Source organism: Oryx dammah, unplaced genomic scaffold (genome assembly GCF_014754425.2).
Source record: "Oryx dammah isolate SB20612 unplaced genomic scaffold, SCBI_Odam_1.1 HiC_scaffold_23, whole genome shotgun sequence".
NCBI classification, from domain to species: Eukaryota; Metazoa; Chordata; class Mammalia; order Artiodactyla; family Bovidae; genus Oryx; species Oryx dammah.
The window spans coordinates 75,751,605-75,777,286 of NW_024070207.1; the positions used below are offsets into that span (position 1 = coordinate 75,751,605).

General features: G+C 36.9%; 1 protein-coding gene across 1 annotated transcript in view; it reads right to left on the reverse strand.

Annotated features, from left to right (window-relative positions):
- Positions 1-25,682, reverse strand: part of AR (androgen receptor) — a 197,940-nt gene that overhangs the window by 36,530 nt on the left and 135,728 nt on the right. The window lies entirely within an intron of this gene.

The window sequence follows — 25,682 nt, forward strand, 5'->3', positions numbered from 1 at the left end:
CACAAAACTCTATTAAACCAGGATGATTTAATTCAATGCTGTATTGTTTGATTTTCATAGGTGTTTTTCAAAGGGATGGACAGTTCAGGTCCTGCTAAATACCTCCTTTATTAGGATGACACAACATGGGTGTTTTTCATAATACAAGTACAGATAATCCTTCTATAAAAGAGAACTCCATGTGATTTTTAATTGTTATGTGAGACAGCAAAAGAGACATAGATATAAAGAAGAGACTTTTGGGCTCTGTGGGAGAAGGTGAGGGTGGGATGATTTGAGAGAATAGCATTGAAACATATATACTACCATATGTGAAACAGATGACCAGTCCACGTTCGATGCATGAAACAAGGCACTCAAAGTGAGTTCACTGGGACAACCCAGAGGGATGGAATGGGGAGGGAGGTAGGAAGGGGGTTTGGGACAGGGGGACACATGTGCACCCATAGCTGATTCATGTCAATGTATGGCAAAAACCACCACAATATTGTAAAGTAATTAGCCTCCAATTATAATAAATAAATTAATTTTTTAAAAAGTTAATTATCATACCACCAAGCTTTCAGAGTATAAAAATCAAAGAGATAAAGCCCACTCTTTGTAAACACAGCAAATGAAAGGAAGTCTTCTGAAGATAGAAGAAGAAAAACAATCACTGTCATGTACATGTGAAGTTGTGAGAGATACACAGAAATATATATACACAAACACACCATACACATTCTCACACTCAGAAATCCTAGGATCGTAGCTGTTTAAAGAAAAACATGAAGTTCCACTCAAAAACACATACTTCATTCCTTGTTCCTCACACAGGCCTGGCACACAGTAGGTCTTTAATAAACACTGACTGAATGAATGCTGAAGTTGAATGGAGAGATCTAGAGGCACATAGAGTTATTAGCAGAAATCTAAAACATGCAGAACTTATGCTCTTTGTCCTGTCCCCAGCCTGAAATTTTTCTTCCCCTCATCCCATCCCTTTCTTTCCCCAAGTCCTTGTTTTTTTTTTCTCATTTGCTGCCATGCTTTACTTTATGGAATAGATCAAGATTTTCAGGAGGCTTCTTTTGGCAGTGGAAGAATGTTTGTTGTAGGGAAAAGAAAAAAAAATTGAAGAACAATTGTTATTTGATATTGGGGGGAATCCACAAATTTAGCTATAGCTCAGCTTTCCTCCCTCTTCACGCAGCCTAAAATGTACATAACTTTCACAGAAAACTCATCTATTGTAGTAGGTTATTTTATGTTGGAGATCCAGTGTAACCAGATTACAAAATTTCCTTTTCCCTCCTCCCTCTCTTTTCTTCTTCCCTTTGTCCAAGGACTCCAAAATGCTGGGCTTGAAGGAACTGTTAAAGTTCACCCCAAAACAACACTTTCATTCCAAGGATGAGTTCTGGGGAGGTGACTTGACTGAAGAACACTGAATTAGAGGCACCAGAAGGAAGAAAAACTACCATTTAATAGGCATTTACTATGCACAAGGCTATGTGAGGGGATTTACATGTGCTATTTAAATAAATCACCTCAGCAATGCTTTGAGGTAGGTACTATCATCACTTTCATTCAACAATGACAAAATTAAGGCCTCTAGGCCAACAATCTTTCTACCATACTACAAAATTTTATTTGTATAAACAGAACACATAATTTGCAAACAGCTTCTTTGTGCTTCAAACTGAGGATGGTAATGTGTACAGAAAGGATGGTGCTATGATAACCACCATACAGCTTTTGGGCGCCAACTCCTAGAAGGCAGGCCCTGTACCAGTTCCAGTGGGTTCATTTCTAGTGCTGTGAATGTTCTAGAACTGGAACACCCTCACAGAATCAGTGTTCCTGAAATCCTGAAGACATTTCAGAGATATTACAGGTGCGGTTCCAGACTACTGCAATAAAGCAAATATGCCATTAAAGGGAGTAAACATGAATTTTCAGTTTCTCAGTGCATGTAAAGGTTACATCTACAATCTACTATATTATACAGCTTCCCTGGTGACTCACATGGTAAAGAATCTGCCTGTAATGGGGGAGACATGGGTTCAGTCTCTGGGTTGGGAAGATCACCTGTAGGAGGGCATGGCAACCCACTCCAGTTTTCTTGCCTGGAGTATCCCCATGGACGGAGGAGCCTGATGGGCTGCAGTCCATGGGGTCACAAAGAGTAGGACACGACTGAGCAACTAAGCACAAATAACATATAACATAAAGTAATAATAAAATATATAAATTTAATAATATGAAATAAAAATCCATCCCATTTGATTAGCTTGCAAAAGTTAATAACAATTTTGCACAAATTAAGTATAACAGGGATTACAACATACCTCATTATACAGCTGAAGAAAATGATGTTCATTAAAATGAAATTGACCAGCCTGGCACCACACCATTTATTTGTTCCATATCAGAGTGCATAAGGCTATGAATCTCACATATCAGAAATAACTAAGCATTGGTCACACCATCTCTACTCCATACAAAGCTTGAATCTCCTCTATAGCATCCTTGACCCATTTTTTCTTAAACTTTAGCCCACTTCATTTCTAGACTCTATTATAGTGCTCTTACTTCCAGGAAACTCTGTATCTGTCTCCTTGTAGCTCTGACCCCCAAACCCTTTATTGAGGTATGTAAATGAAGACTGGAATTAAATGGAAAGATGTACAGTGTTCCTGGATGGGAAAATGCAATACTTCGAGGATGCCAGCTTTTCTCCCAGTCAAATCTACAAATTTAAACAAACCTGAACAAAATTTTGACAAAATAATCCTAAAGTTTATCTAAAGGGATAAAATATGTGATATTGCCAAGATATTATTTGAAAAAAAACAGTAATGAGACTTTTCCTACCAGTATTATAACTCCATAATGGTTACAACAGTTTGGTATTCATTCCAGCATAGATTGATCAGACCAGAGAAGTCAAAAACAGACTGGATATGCAATACATCATTATAAATCAGCAAAGAAAGGATGATTTATTCATTAAATGGTGTCAGAACAACTGGTTACTCATTTGGAAAAGATAATAAAGTTGAATTACCAGTTGAAACCAAAATAAATTCCAGATGGATTAAATATGTCAATAGAAAAACAAAAAAAAAGGAATTATTGAAATATTGTTAGATGTTGAAATATTGTAGGTGAACTTTTTTTTAATTTTTGAAGATTGAAAGATTTTTAGAACATGACAATAAAGAATATGTAAGTGAAAATTCTGATAGACTTGAAAACATTTATGTTTTCTTACATGAAACAAACATAATAATATAATCTGAAGGCAATCATGAACTAAAAAATACATATTGGTATCAAGTATGTAAAAGCAGTGGTTAATCTCCTTGATATATAAAGATGAGTAGTATGATGAAAATATGGGCAACAGACATGAACAGACAAATAAAAGAAGAAACACAAAAGATCAATAAGCATATGAAAATTGTACAATTTCAATTTTATTAGTAATTATAAAATATGAAATAAGACATCATTTTCACAAGGAAGATTGGTGAACATTTACTACTAATTAATGGTGAAAAGGTATTGTTAGTGGGTGTGTAAACTTTTTAGAGTGCAATTTTGCCATATATCTGAAAAGTTAAATTCACACAAAGTTCAATCATTAATTCCACTTTTGGAATTTTTTACAAGAAAATAGCAAGGTTAACCACCAAAATGTAGTTCCATTTATCATTATATAAAAAGGGAAACCAGTCAGCCCTCAATATTCATGTTTCACATCCATAGGTTCAACCAATCATGGATCAAAATTTTAACTGCATTTATCCTACAATGTATTTTTATTATTTGTTTTTCAAGGTTTTTTCTTTATTATTGCCCTACAGTTGACATGTTTGCACGTGCATGCTCAGTTGTGTCCAACTCTTTGAGACCCCATGGACTGTATGTAGCCTTCCAGGCTCCTCTGTCCATGGAATTTTTCCAAGCAAGAATACTGGAGCAGGTTGTTATTTCCTTCTCCAGGGGATCTTCCTGACCCAGGGATCGAACCCACATCTCTTGTGTCTCCTGCATTGGCAGGCAGGTTCTTTACCAGCTGGACCACTGGGGAAACCCCACAGTTGACATACAGAATTATATTAGTTTCAGTTGTACAATATAGTGATCCAACATTTATATAGTTTAGGACTTAATCACCATGATAAGTTTAGTAACCATCTGTCATCATACAAAGTTATTACAATATTATTGATGATATTCCCTATGCTGTACATCACAGCCCTGTGACTTATTTATTTTATAATTGGAAGTCTCTATCTCTTAATTCTCTTCACCTATTTCTCCCAATCCCTCACTCTCCTTTTCTCTGGTGACCACCAGTTTGCTCTTGGTACTGTTTTGTTTCATTTATTTTTCAGAATCCACATATAAGTGAAATCATATGTTATTTACCTTTCTCTGTCCACTTTTTTCATTTAGCATAATGCCTTCCAAGACCATCTATGTTGTTGCAAATGGTAAGATTTCATTTTTCCTTATGGCTAAGTATATATACACTATATCTTCTTTATCCATTCTTCTATTGATGGACACTTAGGTTGCATCCATACCTTGGCTATTATAAGTGATGCTGCAATGAACACAGGGATACATATATCTTTTTGAATTAGTGTTTTCTTTTCCTTTGGATAAATGCCCAGAAGTGGAACTGCTGGGTCATATGGTAGTTCTATTTTTAATGTTTTGAGGACTAACCATACTGTTTTTGCATAGTGGCTGTATCAATTTACAATCCCACCAATAGTGCATGAGGGTCCTCTTTTTTCTACATCCTTTCTAACACTTGTTTTTGATTGTCTTTTTGGTAATAGTCATTCTAACAGGTGTGAAGTGACATCTCACTGTGTTTTTGATTTGCATTTTTCTGAAAATTAGTGATGCTGAGTATCTTTTCATGTGCATTTTTGTCATCTATATGTGTTCTTTGGAAACATGTACACTCAGGTCCCCTGCTCATTTTTAAATTGCTTTTTAAAAATGTATGTTGAGTTGTGTGAGTTCTTTATATATTTTGGATATTAATCCTTTATCTGACATATCATTTGCAAATATCTTCTCCCAGACAGTAAGTTGCCTTTTTGTTTTGTCAGTTTCCTTTACTATGCAAAAGTTTTTTAGTGTGATGTAGTCTTATTTGTATTTTCTTTTTATTTTGTTGTTTTTGTCCAAGGAAATAGATTCAACAAAGAACTGCTAGGACTGATGACAAAAAGTGTACTGCCTTTGTTTTCTTCTAGGAGTTTTATGGTTTCAGGTGGACTAAATCATTTTATATAAGGTACTTGAGCATTCACATATTTTGGCATCCACTGGGGCTCCTGGAACCAATCTCCAGCAGATACCAAGGGACAAATGAATTGGAAAAATGTAAATGTCCAACATTATGAGAATGATTAAATAAATTATTCCATATTCATGCAAGGGAACACTGTGCAGTCAATGTCTTTTTTTTTTTTTAATTTCGAAGGATATTCACAATATGCTATTTCATTAAAACAACAAAATGGTGTTATCAAACAATGTATTTTATTGAATCCAACTTTTAAAACTTAATACATTAGAAATTATTTAAATTATTTTTTCTTTTGCAATGAACCTTTTTTTTTCACAAATGAAACATTATGTACAGGCCCCATATACATAACAGATGAAAATTAAATCTAATGTATCTGAAGCAAGCTTAGGAAACTTAAAACTCCAGCTAGATATCTCCATTTCTCCCCTTCCCTGTAGCTTTATCACTGTGGTATGATAGTAGATACAAAATAACAAAGCATAAAGCAGTATACAGATCTTATCTATTGATCATTATCTAATGATAGTATCATTATGTCATCTAGTGGTATCATTTTTACTCCCTAAGGCTTTGCAGAAAAGTTTAGAAATCTACTTGACTTAGTCCAATCTTCCTATCTCCTATTTCACAGGTTAAGAAACTTAGAGTCCGAAAATGAGGGGGGGTGGGGGGGAAAAACTTGCTTAAGATCATACAGTGAGTCAATGTCAAAGTAAGGACAAGAAACAAGAATTCATGTCTATCTCAAGTCTAGCAGTTCTAGTAGTTCAGTGCTATCCTCACACTGGTAGTAGATAAGTAGATAAAATAACAAAGCATAAGACATTATGTAGATCTTATCTATTATTATTTAAATAATATACCCCTTGAATATCAGAAGAGGCAATGACATCTGCTGAGATCATCTAGTCCAACGCTCTCATTTTCAGTTCAGTTCAGTTGCTCAGTCGTGTCCTACTCTTTGCGACCCCAGGAATCGCAGCATGCCAGGCCTCCCTGTCCATCACCAACTCCCGGAGTTCATTCAGACTCACGTCCATCGAGTCAGTGATGCCATCCAGCCATCTCATCCTCGGTCGTCCCCTTCTCCTCCTGCCCCCAATCCCTCCCAGCATCAGAGTCTTTTCAAATGAGTCAACTCTTTGCATGAGTTGGCCAAAGTACTGGAGTTTCAGCTTTAGCATCATTCCTTCCAAAGAAATCCCAGGGCTGATCTCCTTCAGAATGGACTGGTTGGATATGCTTGCAGTCCAAGGGACTCTCAAGAGTCTTCTCCAACACCACAGTTTAAAAGCATCAATTCTTCTGCGCTCAGCCTTCTTCACAGTCCAACTCTCACATCTCATTTTACAGATGAGGAAATCAAGATCCAGAAAGCAGAGTGGACTTGACCAAGATTAAATGAGTCAATGACAATGATAGCACTAAAACTTGGGTTTTTGCCCACAATATTCTTTGCACATTTCCTTTATTACTTCAAAGTCATTTTCATATTCATTATCTGGCTGAACCTTCCTTCAGAGTAGGGAGGGTACAGGCCATTATCTTAAATTTATGAGGAAACCTAAGATACAGAGTGCCTATTGATACCAAAGAATATATCCCAGTTTCAATACAGGTTACCATATGCTTTCTACTGAACCACTATAACCAAAAAAATATTTTATTTGCCTCTCATATGACTTATTTGTCCTGTATTTTCTCCATATACCCACTGCCTCTTCCTAGTGTCAAGGAAGAGTAACACTTGAAGTTCCTGGGGAAAGCAATGGAGAGAGGAGGTAACCCACTGTGCTTTGTGTACTATTCTAGGTGACTTCAAAGATGTTGCCTCATTTAATTCTTGTAAAAATTCTTTTTGATAACTGCTATTATTATTTTAAGGTTGAGGAAAATAAGGCTCAGAGATGCTGAATGACTCACTTACAGTCACCAGCTAATAAGTGGCAGAAGCAGAATCAGAAGCCAGGTCTGTATGACCCGTGATATAGATGTTTGTCTTTGTCAATGTGGTATCTTTTCTCATATGGGCCCTGATGCTATACTTAAAAGAAAGAGGTAGCACGGAATAGTTAAAAAGCACAGAGCAAGAAGGAGAAAGACCTAAGGACCAGCCCTGCTGTATCACTGAATCACTATGTGACCAGCTGTATGTTTTTACTTCTCTCTTGATCTTCCCTGCACCCCCCCACCCCTGATCTATAACTAGAAGGGAATCTTAGTCATAAGAGAACAGTAGAAGACTATGGAAGGTAGGCTCAGAAGTCTTCTATTCATATTAGAACTTGTGCTGAGAGTCTCAGAGTCCACCTGAGTGTGACTCAAGGAGAGCTAAAGCCAGTCTGCATTTCTGTCTTGTTTTTCCAGTCTCAACTCTCTTGACCCTAAAGGCTTTGTCTGAAAAACAAAAACACTTTATAGAAACAAGTAGCTAAGTGTCTCTTTCTTGAGTGACCTACATAGACTGAAGGGAGACCAGCTCCTGTTTATAGTCACGTATCCTATGGACATTATTTCTCTGGGGCTGAGACAGTGTAGAACCTCTGACCTAATCACTCAAGGGCTCTCTTCTATGAAAAGTAATCCCAAGCATAATTGTTTTCTAGTACTTTTTTTTTCTCCTAGAATACTATCTTTGGGCCTGTGGAATAGGTTAGACGACTCTAAACAACACGGTCTGTGCTCTGCCAAAGGGCAGGTCTTTTATGAGAAGGACTTATAAGGTAGCTGAGTCCTTGTGATTCTAAGGATTTAACCATTCCCTTACCTGTCCAACCGGCCCAGAAACACAGAGGGCCATTAAACCAGTACCATGAATGGGCCCTCAGCGAGGCCCCTCAGCCACTGCTCAATGGGAAGGCTTCTTGGGAGTGGTTATAAAGCCATGATCATTACTGATTTTTTCAACATTATGGTTAGCTCTAGTGAGGGTGATAGGAATCAAGCCCACACTTCTCTTCTTGGCTTTCTGGATCTTCCACAATCTGGCCCAAGCTCCACAAAACAGAAATGTAAAGAGTACTAGACTGGCAATCAGAACAGTAAGTGTCAAATCCCAGCTCCAAATGGCCTAAGGCAAGTCTAAGCTTTGATTACTCTCTAAAACAAATGAGGATAAAAATAATGGCAGTGTCTACATCCTAGAGTTTTTACAAAACAAATTATATAGAATGTATGTGAAAGTGATTTGTAGTAGGGAAGTATTAGATACGTGAGATGAGTTATGTATAATGTTGCTGACTCTATCTTGTCTTTCATTTCACTCCAAGAGCAACTCTCTTATGACTATGCTGTTCTCTTCATTGGCCCCTCCCCTGGTCACAAGCATTCCACCTCTGCTTCCTGCCCGCAGTACATACACACATATTTCTCTGTTAAAGAAAACCCTGTAATATTCAGTTCTAGACCATCTTTCCTGTCTACTGTATTTCATATAGACCTCCTGCTTCAAGAATACAGGAAGTAGAAGGTGAAGGTGACAAATTAGATGGTGGCTAGGTCATAAACAGCCTTGAACACAATGCTATGCAGTTAAACCCTTAATATAATGAAATATTTGAAGACATCATTGAACTCAACCATAGAAGATGTTTAATAACTATCCTATGATAGTTAAAGGACAATCTTTGAGTGTATATGTACTACGTTTCAAACATAACTCTAGGCAACTAGGAAAACAACAGTGAACAATACACCCTTAAGCTAGGTGAACTTTTGGTGGAAAAAGACAAGCAATAAATGAGTGATAATAACTTAGATATTTTCAGATGGTGCTACATAAAATGAAAGAAATAAAACAGGGTGCTGTGATAGAACAGGAGAGCTTATTTTGTACAGTGGGAAAAGATTATCTGAGGATGAGGTTTTGAGATGAAACTTGAATAATAGAGACAGACATACAAAATTCTCAAGAGAAGTAAGCAAATAAAAGCCTTAAAGTCATGAATGAATTTGATGTGTTGTTGGAACAGCAATGTGGCCTGTGTGGCTGGCATATGGTAAGGAAGGGGAGGTGGTAGGTTAAGTTGATTTGACTGTAGAACCAGGTTGTGCAGGGCAGTAATTCTTAACTTTGGCTACAAGCCAGAATCACCTAGGGAGATTTTACAAAATACTTATGCCCAGTTTCACTCCTGATAGTTCTGATTCAATTGACTGGGGGTAAGGGTAGGCACTGTGATGTTTTTAAACACTTCCCTATTTTATCTAATGTGCAGCTAAGGGAGAGAACAGCTGATGTTGGCCTTGGACAGTGAGTTGATTGCTTATGTAGTTTTGCAGGTGACACCAGGTAAAATAACTGGATGAATGTTTGACATTGAAATAGCATTTGACAACTCACAAAACACTTTTCTTTTTCTTTTCTTGCTTCTCAGGAGACTGCTGAAGTTCAGTCCACTCAGATGAACAGTGTAGGGAGCATCAAACAGATGATGTTCTTCATATGGGATTTGGAAAGACCATCTTGGAGAATTACAGGTTCCAACCTCATCAAGGAAAACACTATGAAGAATAGGCAGTTCACTTCTGTCAAGGTCATCTGAGATTTGGTCAAACCCAAGTTTTATGTTGTCAAGCTGTCTTCCCTTAAGTTCTGTCCAGTCTTATGCTGGAGTTGGCTTGTAGCGATTCATTAGAAACAATTCTGAGCATCTCTTCACAACTTTACATTCAATACTGACATACTGGTAGCTTAAAACTGGTCCTCATAAGACTGTCTCAGTTCAGTTCAGCTGCTCAGTCATGTCCGACTCTTGGACTGCACACCAGGCTTCCCTGTCCATCACCAACTCCCTTAGCTTGCTCAAACTCATGTCCATTGAGTCGGTGATGCCATTCAACATTCTCATCCTCTGTCATCCTCTCTTCCTCTTGCCTTCAATCTTTCCCAGAAGCAGGGTCTTTTCCACTGAGTCAATTATTTGCATTAGGTGGTCAAAGTATTGAAGTACCAGCTTCAGCATCAGTAATTCCAATGAATAGTCAGGACTGATTTCCTTTAGGATTGACTGGTTTGATCTCCTTGCAGTCCAAAGGACTTTCAAGAGTCTTCTCCATCACCACAGTTCAGAAACATTAATTCTCTTGAGCTCAGCTTTCTTTATGGTCCAACTCTCAAATCCATACATGACTACTGGAAAAACCATAGATTTGACTAGATGGGCCTTTGTCAGCAAAGTAATGTCTCTGCTTTTTAATATGCTGTCTAGGTTGGTCATAGCTTTTCTTCCAAGGAGCAAGCGTCTTTAAATGGTGCTGGGAAAACTGGTCAACCACTTGTAAAAGAATGAAACTAGATCACTTTCTAACACTGCACACAAAGATAAACTCAAAATGGATTAAAGATCTAAATGTAAGACCAGAAACTATAAAACTCCTAGAGGAGAACATAGGGAAAACACTCTCCGACATAAACCACAGCAGGATCCTCTATGATCCACCTCCCAGAATTCTGGAAATAAAAGCAAAAATAAACAAATGGGATCTAATTAAAATTAAAAGCTTCTGCACAACAAAGGAAAATATAAGCAAAGTGAAAAGACAGCCTTCCAAATGGGAGAAAATAATAGCAAATGAAGCAACTGACAAACAACTAATCACAAAAATATACAAGCAACTTATGCAGTTCAATTCCAGAAAAATAAATGACCCAATCAAAAAATGGGCCAAAGAACTAAATAGACATTTCTCCAAAGAAGACATACGGATGGCTAACAAACACATGAAAAGATGCTAAACATCACTCATTATTAGAGAAATGCAAATCAAAGCCACAATGAGGTACCACTTCACACCAGTCAGAATGTCTGTGATCCAAAAATCTGCAAGCAATAAATGCTGGAGAGGGTGTGAAGAAAAGGGAACCCTCCTACACTGTTGATGGGAATGCAAACTAGTACAGCCACTATGGAGAACAGTGTGGAGATTCCTTAAAAAATTGCAAATTGAACTGCCTTATGACCCAGCAATCCCACTGCTGGGCATACACACTGAGGAAACCAGAATTGAAAGAGATACATGTACCCCAATGTTCATCGCAGCACTGTTTATAATAGCCAGGACATGGAAACAACCTAGATGTCCATCAGCAGATGAATGGATAAGAAAGCTGTGGTACATATACACAATGGAGTATTACTCAGCCATTAAAAAGAATACATTTGAATCAGTTCTGATGAGATGGATGAAACTGGAGCCGATTATACAGAGTGAAGTAAGCCAGAAAGAAAAACACCAATACAGTATACTAACACATATATATGGAATTTTGAAAGATGGCAATGATGACCCTGTATGCAAGACAGCAAAAAAGACACAGATGTGTATAGCGGACTTTTGGACCCAGAGGGAGAGGGAGAGGGTGAGATGATTTGGGAGAATGGCATTGAAACATGTATAATATCATGTGAGAATAGGACCGCCAGTCTATGTCTGATGCAGGATACGGCATGCTTGGGGCTGGTACATGGGGATGACCCAGAGAGATGTTGTGGGGAGGGGGGTGGGAGGGGGGTTCATGTTTGGGAACGCATGTACACCTGTGGTGGATTCATGTCAATGTATGGCAAAACCAATACAGAATTGTAAAGTAAAATAAAAAAAGAAAAAAAAAATTTCATGGCTGCAGTCAACATATGCAGCTATTTTGGAGCCCAAGAAAATAAAGTCTGTCACTATTTCCAATTTTTCCCCATCTATTTGCCATGAAGTGATGGGACCGGATGCCATGATCTTAGTTTTTTGAATGTTGAGTTTTAAGTCAACTTTTTCACTCTCCTCTTTCACTTTCATCAAGAGGGTCTTTGTTCTTCTTCCCGTTTGGCCATAAAGGTGGTGTCATCTCCATATCTGAGGTTATTGATATTTCTCCCAGCAATCTTGATTCCAGCTTGTGCTTCATCCAGCCCAGCATTTTGCATGATATACTCTGCATATAAGTTAAATAAGCAGGGTGACATTATACAGCTTTGATGTACTCCTTTCCCAATTTGGAATCAGTCTGTTGTTTCATGTCCTGTTCCAACTGTTGGTCCTTGACCTGCATACAGATTTCTCAGGAGGCAGGTAAGGTTGTCTGTTGATGAATTTTCCACAGTTTGTTGTGATCCACACAGGATCCACAAAGGATTTGGCATAGTCAATAAAGCAGAAGTAGATTTTTTTTTTTTTCTGGAACTCTTGCTTTCTCAATGATCCAATGGATGTTGGTAATTTGATCCCTGGTTCCTCTGCCTTTTCTAAATCCAGCTTGAACATCTGAAAGTTCATGGTTCACGTACTGTTGAAGCCTCACTTAGAGAATTTTGAGCATTACTTTGCTAGCGTGTGAGATGAGTGCAATTGTTTGAACATTCTTTGGCAATGCCTTTCTTTGGGATTGGAATGAAAACTGATCTTTTCCAGTGCTGTGGCCACTGCTGAGTTTTCCAAGTTTCTTGGCATATTGAGTGTAGCACTTTTACAGCATCTTCTTTTAGGATTTGAAATAGCTCAACCGGAATTCCATCACCTCCACTAGCTTTGTTAGTAGTGATGCTTCCTAAGGCCCACTTGCCTTCAGATTCCAGGTTATCTGGCTCTAGGTGAGTGATCTTGCCACCTCTTCTTAATATCTTCTGTTACTGTTAGGTCCATACCATTTCTGCCCTTTATCATGCCCATCTTTGCATGAAATGTACTCTTGGCATCTCTAATTTTCTTGAAGACATCTCTAGTCTTTTCCATTCTATTGTTTTCTTCCATTTCTTTGCATTGATCACGTAGAAAGGCTTTCTTATTTTACCTTGCTATTCTTTGGAATCTTGCACTCAGATGGTTATAGCTTTCCTTTCTCCTTTGCATTTCACTTCTTTTCTTTTCGCAGCTATTTATAAGGCCTCCTCAGACAACCATTTTCCCTTTTGCATTTCTTTTTCTTAAGGATGGTCTTGATCCCTGCCTCCTGTACAATATCAGGAACCTCTGTCCATCGTCCTTCAGACACTCTTGTCTATCAGATGTAACCCCCTGTAATCTATTTGTCACATTCATTTTATAATCGTTAGGGACTGAATTTAGGTCATACCTGAATCGCCTAGTGGTTTTCCCTACTTTCTTCAACTTAAGTCTGAATTTGGTAATAAAGAGTTTGTGATCTGAGCCACAGTCAGCTCCCAGTCTTGTTTTTGCTGACTGTATAGAGCTTTTTCTTCTTTGCCTACAAAGAATATAATCAATCTGATTCTGATATTGACCATCTGGTGCTGTCCATGTGTAGAGTCTTCTATTGTATTGTTGGAAGATGATGTTTGTTATGCTGAATGTCTATATTATGGAATACTAATGAACACTACAAATATCAAAGCTTCCCACTGACTCTGCTCCCTCACAGTCAGAAATCTAGTTTATTGGCACAATACCAGTCCTGACCTCATGGTAGCTTTACTTTCTTCTACTTGAGTCTGACCCCCTTGTCCTTTTCTCCATTTACTTTCATCTGAACACATCTCTGGGGCCTGGTAATATGATTAAAAGTACAGTTTATATAGTCTCAATTGCATTTTAAAAACATTGCTATCTTCACATACTTTACCCAATAGAAGTTTTCCTGGACAGTAGTGTATAAATCATATTTCTTTTTAACTGAATTCTCATTTGAGTATACAGTGGGGATTGATTAAAGAAACTTGGTATTGAATAGTCCTGTAAGGTCAAGATAATAATTATTTTGTAAAATCAACAGTAACTATTTCATTTATAAATTTTATCAAATTCACATTTTGCATAATCTTACAATCTTTGTGGAGGATAATTTGACTAAAGCTTTCAAAATTAGAATGTATATATGCTTTAACCCAGCACATACATGTGTGACATGACATATATACAAGAATATTCTCTGCAACATTGTTTATAATAGTAGAAGACTGGAAACAAGATGAATGATCATCAGTAGATAGAGTTGTATAATGCAGCCATTTAAAAATGAAGCAGTTCTGTATACACTGAGTAGAATAATCTCCAAGATACATAGTAAAGTGGGAAAAAGATGCAAAACAACACAGAACACAAATTCTCTGGGGAAAATGGACATATTTTTATGTGCTTATAAATTAATATACTATGTATACAAGAAACTAAAAATTATTGGTTGCCTCTGAAGAAGAGAACTGCATGCCTGAATGATGGGGAGTTGGAATTATTTTTCACTCTTTAACCTTTTTTGATTTAACATTTTTGAATCATGTGCATGTATTGTTTAATTTAAATAAATAATACACTTAAAATAGTCAAACCTCTGTTATAAACTTCCCTGTTGCCTTGAGATAAATCACTTATACTCTCTGGGTTTCGGTATCCCTACTTACACAAGGGGCTTGTTCAGAGAGGAAACCAAAACGAGGTGCCACCAAGCACATCCTAGTTCCCAGTTTATTGAGTCACCACTCACAAAGTGTGGTTGCCTGTTCACCATATTGTATAACTAGAGAAGCTGCTACTCTAATAAGGCCAGAGACAGTACTCCTGCTGTTGACAAAATAAGCTAGTCAATAACTTTATAATACTATTGGCATCACTGACTCAGTGGACATGGGTTTGAGCAAACTCCAGGAGATGGTGAAGGACAAGGAAGCCTGGTGTGCTGCAGTTTATGCGGTCACAAAGAGTTGGACACAACTGAGTGACTGAACAACAACAAGTTAGTCTACTAATAAATGTCTACTGAAAACCCAATAGTCAAGCCCTGTGCTGAGTCTGTAGAAGAGAAAAAGAAAATCATAACACTTGCCTTTTAGAAGCTTGCAATCTAGTGGGTGATAAAATGAATACACATGAAATAGCAATAATACAAAAGAGGATGAGAGAATTCTGGAATGAGGCAAGGAGGTGTAAGTCATGGCTTGACTACAAAGGCTCACTGTGAGGTGCTGGGCAAGTCAATACTTTCTATTAAGACTCAGTTTCTTCATATATAAAATGATGGAGGAGCACAATAAGGAGAATTCAATAATCTCTCAATAAATTAATTCTCACCCCAGAGTTTAAGAGACTATAGGCATAGACTATGAAGCTTCTATTACCTTTCTTAGCTATTTCTTAGTTGGCAAAGAAATATGGTGTGGTGGCAAGAACAGGAAGTTAGAAATCAGAGGGATTGCATTATGAGTCCCAGCAATGTCATTTGCTAGTTAGGGACACAGCATGTGCATGTGTGCTCAGTCACTCAGTTGTGTCCAGCTCTTTGTGACCCTGTGGCCACTAGCCTGCCAGGCTCCTCTGTCCATGGGATTCTCCAGGCAAGCATACTGGAGTGGGTTGCCATGCTCTTCTGTGGGGGATCTTCCCAACCCAGGGACTGATCCAGCATCTCTTGTGTCTCCTGCATTGCAGGTGGATTCTTTACTGCTGAGCCACCAGGGAAGCCCATGGTCATAGCATAAACTTTGGCAAATAGCATAAACCTTTCTGAATCTATTTTCCCCTTTGTAAAATGGGGATCATAACATCCACCTTTGGGAAGCCATGGACATTTAAAATAATATATGCAAAACATCTGGGAAATTCTAGGTACTTGGTAAACATGAGTTGTTTGAATGGTATGACTTTGCTGGAATCATATGGAATGTGGAAAGAGCAGATCAAAGTTGAGGTTACTGCTGAAATCTTTATTGTACAGCACTCAAGGACTGTGCTTAATGTTATTTATTTATCAAGTGCTCCATAATAAAGCATTTTAATAAAATACCTCAGAGTTTTCTTACTATATAGTTTTAGAAATAACAGTCACCTAAGATCAAATTTGAAAACTGAAACTTAATCTGCAGCTCAAGCACACCTTCATTATACTCCCTTTATGAGTGCTATTCTGATTTGATTTACTAAAACTTAAAAAAAAACCATTGATAATCATCAAGATTATCCTATATCAAAACACATGCCTCTTGACAAAAGTAATGATGGGGAGGGGCAGAAGGAGAGGGAGAGGAGGAAGGGAAACAAAAGGAAGAAAGGAAGAAGAGAGAGGAGGAGAAGGAAGAAAGGGAGGAAGAGGAAGATAAGTGGAAGGCGTCAGGGAAGAGGGAGGAACTAGAAGGAAAAAGAGACAAGAAGAAAAGAAAAAGAAAATAAAAGGTTTATAGAAAAAAAAACCCTATCCTGGGCCCCACTAAAGACCTACTGATCTATGTGACAGCTTCAAGAAAAGCTGGAGAGGCCATTACCATCCCCCACCCCCCACCAAGTGCTGCCTCACTGGGCTCAACATTGCCTGTGATGGTGGAAGCATTCCTGGTTGCGGGAGGAAAGATGCGAGCTTGTATCCCAATTATTTCATAGCCACCTTCTCCAAATCTCTCCCAAACATTGTTTTGAGTTACTTCCCTTTAGGAAATCACCCTGTGATGGACTCAGAGCACTAAGAAGCTGAAATTCCTTTCTGACTCTAGGAAAGCCCCACAAATGTACCAAAAGATTGACATGGGACACTCAGAAAACACTGGAAACTATAGAGAAAGGAGCCAGTATAGTATAGTAGAGAAAAAATAGGGCATTGTAGTTCCACAGATTTTATTCAAATCCCTGCTTACTAGATGGGACTTGGAGCAAGTAACTTGATTTCTTTGGACTTCAGTTTTGCTCACAGTAAAATAGACTTACAGGTCTGCTGGGACATGTAAATGAAACAAAGTGTGCAAAACAACTAACACAATGGCTGGCCCTCATAGGCATTCACTAAATATTGAAAGAGAAAGAGAAAAAGAGAGGAGTCAAGGAGTAAATTAAAAAAAAAAAGGACCTAGAATATGTATAATGAATGGGGCAAAATAACAGTTTTTATATAATATCACCAGAAGAAAAATAATGGGATGCTAGGATGCTGGGAAAGATGGAAGGCAAAGAGAGGAGGAGGAGGCCGAGATGAGATGGTTAGATAGCATCACTGATTCGATGGGCATGAATTTGAGCAAACTCCAGAAGAAAGTGAAGGAGAGCCTGGTGTGCTCTCCCATGGGGTCATAAAGAATCGGACATGACTTAACGATTGAAAAATAACAAAGCAAACTGTATAGTAAGAGAAATGCAACTTGCGAATGTTGTTAAACTCTTAAAATGAAAGAATTAAGGAGTAATCTTTATGAAAAAAGAACTTTACTAAGTTAACAAAGCACAGGTAGAGAATACCAAGTAAAGGAAATGATGCATTTGAAAGGCATGCTGGTTGGAAAGAGCCAAGATTAATGGATGAAACAAAGTGTGAAATTAATGACTTGTTTGTCATCAAAGACTAAAATATTCAGTTAAGTCTTAAAATATCAGCACTACTTGTCATTAGTTGAAACTTATTGTACATCCCTGATGTTCTAGGGTGAGCCTCCTTCAACACTGGAGTTTTTAAAGTCATTTTGCTCTGAATTATTTGCTATGAAAGTGAAAGTCGCTCAGTCATGTTCAACTCTTTGCAACCGACTATACAGTCCATGGAATTCTCTAGGCCAGAATACTGGAGTGGGTAGCCTTTCCCTTCTCCAGAGGATCTTCTCAATCCAGGGATCAAACCCAGGTCTCCCACACTGCAGGCCTCATCTTTACCATCTGAGCCACAAGGGAAGCCCAAGAATACTGGAGTGGGTAGCCTATCCCTCTTCAGCGAATCTTCCTGACCCAGGACTCGAACTGGGGTCTCCTGCATTGCAGGTGGATTCTTTACCAACTGAGCTATCAGGGAAGCCAGATTATTTGCCTTAGATGGAGCCAAATACGTTGGCTCCATTCCACTCTATCTTTACCTTTCTATTAAAAACAAAGTATTTTTTCTTTTTATAACTACCAAAAGAGTTTGACTTGATCAGGAAAATAACAGCTGGAGGCTCACAGGGCAGTAGAAGGAATCAGTTCAGTCACTCAGTTGTGTCCGACTCTTTGTGACCCCATGGAGTGCAGCATGCCAGGCTTCCCTGTCCATCACCAACTCCCTGAGCCTACTCAAACTCATGTCCATCACATTGGTGATGCCATCCAACCATCTCATCCTCTGTTGTCCCCTTTTCCTCCTGCCTTCAATCTTTCCCAGCATCAGGGTCTTTTCAAAGAGTTGGTTCTTTATATCAGGTGGCCAAAGTATTGGAGTTTCAGCTTCAACATCAGTCCTTCCAATGAACATTCAGGACCGATTTCCTTTAGGATTGACTGGTTTGATATCCTTGTGGTCCAAGGGATTCTCAAGAGTCTTCTCCAACACCACAGTTCAAAAGCATCAATTCTTCAGCACTCAGCTTTCTTTATAGTCCAACTCTCACATCCATACATGACTACTGGAAAAGCCACACCTCTGACTAGATGAACCCTTTGTAGAAGGAATACTGAGTGCTTACTTAAAAGCTCTATTTTCCAACCTTCCAACAAGAAAGCAGGGAGACTACATTCATTAAGAAAGGTCCACACGTGCCATCAATCTGCCATAAAGATAATGTATTTTCCTGCCATATACTAGAGTTCCCCCAAACAATTCTCACTGAAAATGTTGAAATCAACTGAACTACAAACAAAAATAATGGTCACTGACAATGTGAGAAATCTGTCATTAATCTTAAAATTCCTCTAAAAAGAAACAAATACATTACTCCTTTACATTTGTGATTTGGAAAGTCAGAAAAATCCAAAGGTAAATGTTGCTAGGCATTCCTTAATGAAAACCAAACCAAAACCAAACAACAACAACAAAACAAAACAAAACAATCAAACAAAAAAAAAAATCCCAGCCTGGCCAACTTGAGGAACATGAGCTGACAACCAAGTTTAACTTTCTGTTCTTTTTTCACTGTCTCAGAGGTCTCTAGGTATCTGAGAGTCTATGCATTTTGGAGTACATTTTCAGCACCAATGGCATCAGAGATTTTCCTAGGAAACATGGGAGTCATCTTTGGCTCCAAAGCATGCAAAACATCAAAAACTCTTAACAATAAAAGACTTGCAAAACTCCAGTATTGAAAGAGGCTCACCCTAGAACATTAGGAATGTAAAATAATTTTCAACTAATGACAGGTAGTGCTGATGTTATTCAGGTTTAGTTGTTCTCATATTGACTGTACTCCTTCTGTTTCCTAAGCACTCACCACTAGGAAACAGTTTACATGTATTCATCTTACTAAATCATAAACATTTATATCAACTCCACCTTGCATTTGTTGGTAGCTTTAAAACTTATAGGTAGTGTCCCTATGCATTATCTTGCTTGAACCTCACAACAATTCAGAGAAGTTATTATTATCATTTTACAAATGATGAAATTGAAGCTGAGAATGCTTAACAGAATTGCAGAAGCCTATACAGTTAAGTAAGAGATGAAATCTTTGCCTCACAGTATATTCTCTCATTTTGATTATTTTTCCATAGTTTTCCAAAATTCAACAAAAATGTTAAATTACAGTCACTCTGCTATGTTCTGGATGGCATGAAAACGACTGTACCCATTACATGAAGAGATACATAAAAATATTAAAACCTAGACTTTTTGGAGATCAATTATCTGGGAAAATTCATTTAGGTTGAACATTCCCTCATAGCTCAGTTGGTAAAGAATCTGCCTGCAATGCAGGACACCCTGGTTTGATTCCTGGGTTGGGAAGATCTGCTGGAGAAGAGATAGGCTACTCACTCCAGTATTCTTGGGCTTCCCTTGTGGCTCAGCTAGTAAAGAATCTGCCTGCAATGTGGGAGACCTGGATTTGATCTCTGAGTTGGGAAGAATCCCCTGGAGAAGGGAAAGGCTACCCACTCCAGTATTCTGGCCAGGAGAATTCCATGGACTATAGTCCATGGGGTCCCAAAGAGTTGGACATGACTGAATGACTTTCACTTTCACTTACCTGAAAATATTAGAAAAATAAAGGGTTATAAATGGAGCATGGTATTCATTGTGTCATTCAATGAAAAATGGCTAAACACCTACTAAGTAGCAGAATATATAATAAACATTGTTTTCTTTGCCATATGACAGATAAAATATTAAGACAGAATTAATTAATTGGATATCTATTAAATATTTATACCAAGCAATATTCTAGATGCTTGAGATATATCACTGAACAAATAATCACAAATCTATCTTGACTAATATCCATTTTAATGTGTGTCGGGATGTGAAAGAGGGAAGGAAGCAGACAATAAACAATGCACATGATAAATTAGAAAAAATTAATTTGTATGTTAGAAAGCACCAAGTGCTATGAACAAAAAACATAGTAAAGGGAATGGGGAGTGCTTAGTGACAATGATTTTGAGTGGTGAAGACAGGTTTCATTGGGGTGATGCTTGGCCAAAACTTAAAGAAAGTGAAAGTGAGCCACACAAGTATTAAAGGGAAGAGCATTCGTGGCTAAGGGAACAGATGATGTAGGTCCTTGATGTGGGAGGATACTTATCACGTTTGGGAACTGGCAAAGAAGCCAGTGTGGCTACAGCTGTAAGAGCTAACAGCAGAAGAGATCATTTATGATCATAAAGGTAATTAATTTATAGGTCAGATACTCTTACCATGAGTGAGATTGGGATACAATGGAGGATTCTGAGTAGAGGGAGAACATGGTCTGGCTTATATTTTTATATCATATGCATAAAACATCTTTCTTTTTGCTTGTCAAACAAAAAACAACATTGGGGTAGTGACCTCAGTAACAGCAGAAAGATCCTGAAAATCCAAATAACTTTCAGGGTCTTTTTACTGGACACTGTAGATATTCACTTTTTTAAAAGAAATAATTTATTTATTTTAATTGGAGGCTAAGTAAAATATTGTAGTGGTTTTTGCCATACACTCACATGAATCAGCCATGGGTGTACATGTTGGGGAGTGCTCGATCAAACCATTTTAGACTGGAGTAATGTGAGAGTAAATGATGAAGTGAGGAACTCCTAAAATTCTCTCCTCCAAGAAATAAATTATAAAACTGGCCAAAAGATTGTCAGAATAAACATTTTCAGAACTCTAGAAATTAAACAAATGCTTGTATCAATCTGAAGAGGATTTATTCAAAGCTTTATGATATTTAAATTTGCCCTATTGCCCATCATCCCCTCCCAGCTCCATAGTTACCATGAAAACCAACAGTCTGCAATGATGGTAAAAACGAGCAGATTGGTAATCACTGGAGGAGACAGAAAGGGGTTGGAACTCCTTTAAAGCCCCTTTCTCAAAGAACTGTTACTGTTTGACCTGTCTGAGGATTCCCTGAAAGACTCCATTTTCAAGACTATGTTTATTTAACCTGACTCAGAGCTTGCCAGTGTGAATAGCTTTTTCCCTGGGGGAGTTTGTAGAAAATAATCAGAGACAAATGCCGAACATCAAGGCTGGCTGAGTTGGTGGTAACAACTGTGGCAAACAATGAGCTAACCAAAGAGCTTAAAAAAAGAAGTAAAGAAATGAAATATCCACTGGAGGTTTTGAAAAGCTTCAACATATTCCCAGGCATTTAGAACTAGTTTTTAAAAACGCACTAAACAAGCAAATAACAAAGACAAGAATAAACAGCAGCAACAACAAACTATGAGGTTTAGCAGGTATAAATCCTGCCTAATAAGTAATTAAGTGTAATTGTATTATACACTGCTATTAAAAGACAGAGATTTGAAGAATGAATTGGAAAAAAATCATGAGATACAACTACACGCTGTCTACAAGAGACACCATAGATTCAGAGACAAACACTTTGAGAGTAAAAGAACAGAAAAAGTATTCTATGTAAACAGTAACCAAAGGAAAGCTGGAGTGGGTATACTACTATCAGACGAAATAGACATGAAGATAAAAGTCTGTTGACTGTTGACAAAGATGGTCATGTTGTAACAGTATCAAGTCAAATTCACTAGGAAGACATACAGTTATACATATAAGAATCTAACAACAGAGCCCGAAAAACATAAAGTACAAACTGACAGAATTGAATGGAAAAATAGATGGTTAAATAATAGAAATTTAAAGACCTAATTTTCAATAAGAATAGAATAAGTAAGCAGAACATAAGAGAAGGGAAGTAGTGACAACACTATAAAAATCAGGTTTAACAAATATCTATAGAATGCTCTACCCCAAAACACCATCATACATATTTCTAAATGCACATTGAACATCCTCCAGGAAAGAACATAGTTAAGGCCATAACACAAATATCTTTAAGTTCAAATGGACCAAAATCATACAAAGGATGTTCTCTTTTAAAAAAATATTAATAGAATTAAATTAGCAATCAGGAAGTTTGAGAAATTCACAGATATGTGAAAGTTAATGCAGCCTAAACAATCAATTGTTCAAAGAAGAAATTACAAGTGAAATAAGAAAATACCTTCAGATAAATTGAAATGAAAAGACGACGTTCCAAAGCTGTTGGAATTCAATAAAAGCAGTGCTTAGAAGAAAATTTATAGTACATTTACATTATTTACAGCTGCTGAGAAACAGCTCAAATAAGTAACATGATCTTTTATCTTAAGACACTAGAAAAAGGCAAGTAAACTAAAAAAAGAAAAAGCAGATGGAAAAATGATTTAAAAATATACATGTACACCCGTGCCAGATTCATGTTGATGTATGGCAAAAACAATACAATATTGTAAAGTAATTAGCCTCCAAGTAAAATAAATAAATTAAAAAAATAAAGACATAAATAAACTAAATAGACAACAGAAAACAAAAGAGAAAATGAACAAAACCAAATTTTGGTTCTTTGGAAAGGTCAACAAATTGACAAACCTTTTAATAGGCTGGCCAAGAGAAAGAAAAAAAAAAAACATGACTCAAACTATGAAAATCAAGAATGAAAGAAGAGAGAATACTATGGAAATAAAGGTAATTTATTGAATCATTTTAACCAAACAAAATCTTACAGAAATTAAAAAAAAAATTATATGAGAATGCCACAACTATATGCCAACAAGTTGAGTAACACAGATGAAATGAAAATTACTAGAAAGAAACAAACTGTCAAATCTGACTCAAAACTAAAGTCAGAATATACCTATAACAAAGATACTGAATAATAATAATAATTGTAGCAATAATAATAATTTCTCACAAAGAACAGTCCAAGGACTCATGGCTTTATTACTGAATTCTACCAAATGTTTAAAGAAGAACTTATACCAATTCTTCACAAATACTTCTGAAAGAGGAACAAAAAGATGAAGGAACAATTTTCAATTTATTTTGAAAGTATTATTACCCTGATAACAGAATGAGACAAAGATAGGGCAAGATGAAAACTACAGATCACGTTTTCTAATGAATAGAATATGGAGGTAAAATCTGAACAAAATACTTACAAACCAAAAAGCAATACATAAAAAGGTTTATACCCCATAACCAAGTGAAATTTATCCCAGGGATGTAAGGTTGGTTCAACAACAACAACAACAAAACTCAATCAATGTAATATAACATTTTAACAGAATAAAAGACAAAAACCACATGTGATTTAAATAGACACAGAAAAAGCATTTAAAAGAATCCAGCAATGTTTCTTGATAAAAATATTTCAATAAACCAGGACTAGAAGGAAATTTCCTCAACCTGATAATGGGTATCTGTGAAAAACCCAGATCTAACATCATACTTAATGGTAAAAGACTGAAAGCTTTCCCCCTAAGATTGGGGACAAAACAAGGATGTCAGCTCTCATCACTTCTATTCAACATTGTACTGGATGTTCTAGTCAGGGCAATTAGACAAGAAAAAGAAATAAAAGGCATGCAGATTGGAAAAGAAGACAGAAAACTATCTCTTTTCACAAACTGTTTTATCTAATACAAAGATAATTCTAAAAATATGCAAAATAACTTAGAGTTGATAAATTAATTCAGCAAGAATGCTGTATAATAGATCAATATATACATATTAGTTACATTTTAGTAGCAATGAGTAATCCAAAATAAAATTAATAAATCAACTCCATTTATAAAAGCATCAAAAAGAATAAAGTCTTTAGGGATAAATTTAATAAAAGTCTATGAAATTTGTACATGGAAAGCTACAAAACATAATTGAAAGAAATTAAAGAACAACTAAATAAATGGAAAGATGTCTTATGTTCATGAATGTGAAGATTTAATATTGTTAACATGACAAAACTCCCCACTCTGACCTACCGAAACCCAACTATCACTTTTCCTGAAATTACAAGGTTTTCCAAAAATGCATATGAAAATGCAAGTGTCCTAGAATAGCCAAAACAATCTTGAAAATGAAGGACAAATTTGGAGGACTCACACTTTCCAATTTCAAACCTTACTATGATGCTACAGTCATTAAGATGGTGTACTGGTTTCATAAGGAAAGATATATAGTTCAGTGGAACAGAACTGAAAGTCCAGATATCAGTGCATATATTTATGATTAATAGTTTTTAACAAGGATACTAAAATGACTATGGAGAAACAATACTCTTTTCAACAAATAATTCTGGGACAGCATGTTATCTACATGCAAAAATGGAGTTTGCCTCTCATCTCACATCATCTAAAAAAAAAAAAAGAAAATCAACTCCAAATGGATCAAAAACCGAAATGGAACAGCTAAAACTACAAAATTCTTTGAAGAAAGCATAAGTGTAAATGTCTATGACCTTGGATTAGGCATAAAGTTTTGGATAAGACACCAAAACACAAGCAATAGAGGAAAAAGACAGATAAACTGAACTTCATTAAAGATTTTATTCTTTAATAGATACCATCAAAAAAATGAAAAGACAGTTTTACAGAATGGTAGAAAATGTTTGCAAATTATATATATGATAAGAGACTTGTATCTATAACTCACAAAGAATACTTACAAGTCAATAGCAAAAAAGAAATAATCCAATCAAAACACGGGAAAGGATATGAATAGTAATTTGATTATAGAAGATACACAAATGCCCAAAAACCATATGATAAGATGCATAACATCATTAGCTATTATATAAACACTAATCAAAACCACAATACAATACCACTTCACACCCACTAGGATGGGTATATGGAGAAGGCAATGGCACCCCACTCCAGTACTCTTGCCTGGAAAATCCCATGGATGGAGGAGCCTGGTAGGCTGCAGTCCATGGGGTCGCTAAGTGTCGGACACGACTGAGCGACTTCATTTTCACTTTTCACTTTTATGCATTGGAGAAGGAAATGGCAACCCACTCCAGTGTGCTTGCCTGGAGAATCCCAGGGACGGGGGAGCCTGATGGGCTGCCGTCTATGGGGTTGCACAGAGTCAGACACGACTGCAGTGACTTAGCAGCAGCAGCAGCAGCAGGATGGGTATAATAATAAAAAAATAATAATGCAATATAATAATGAGTTGGTAAAGATGTGAAGAAATTCAAACCCTCATACAATGTTGATG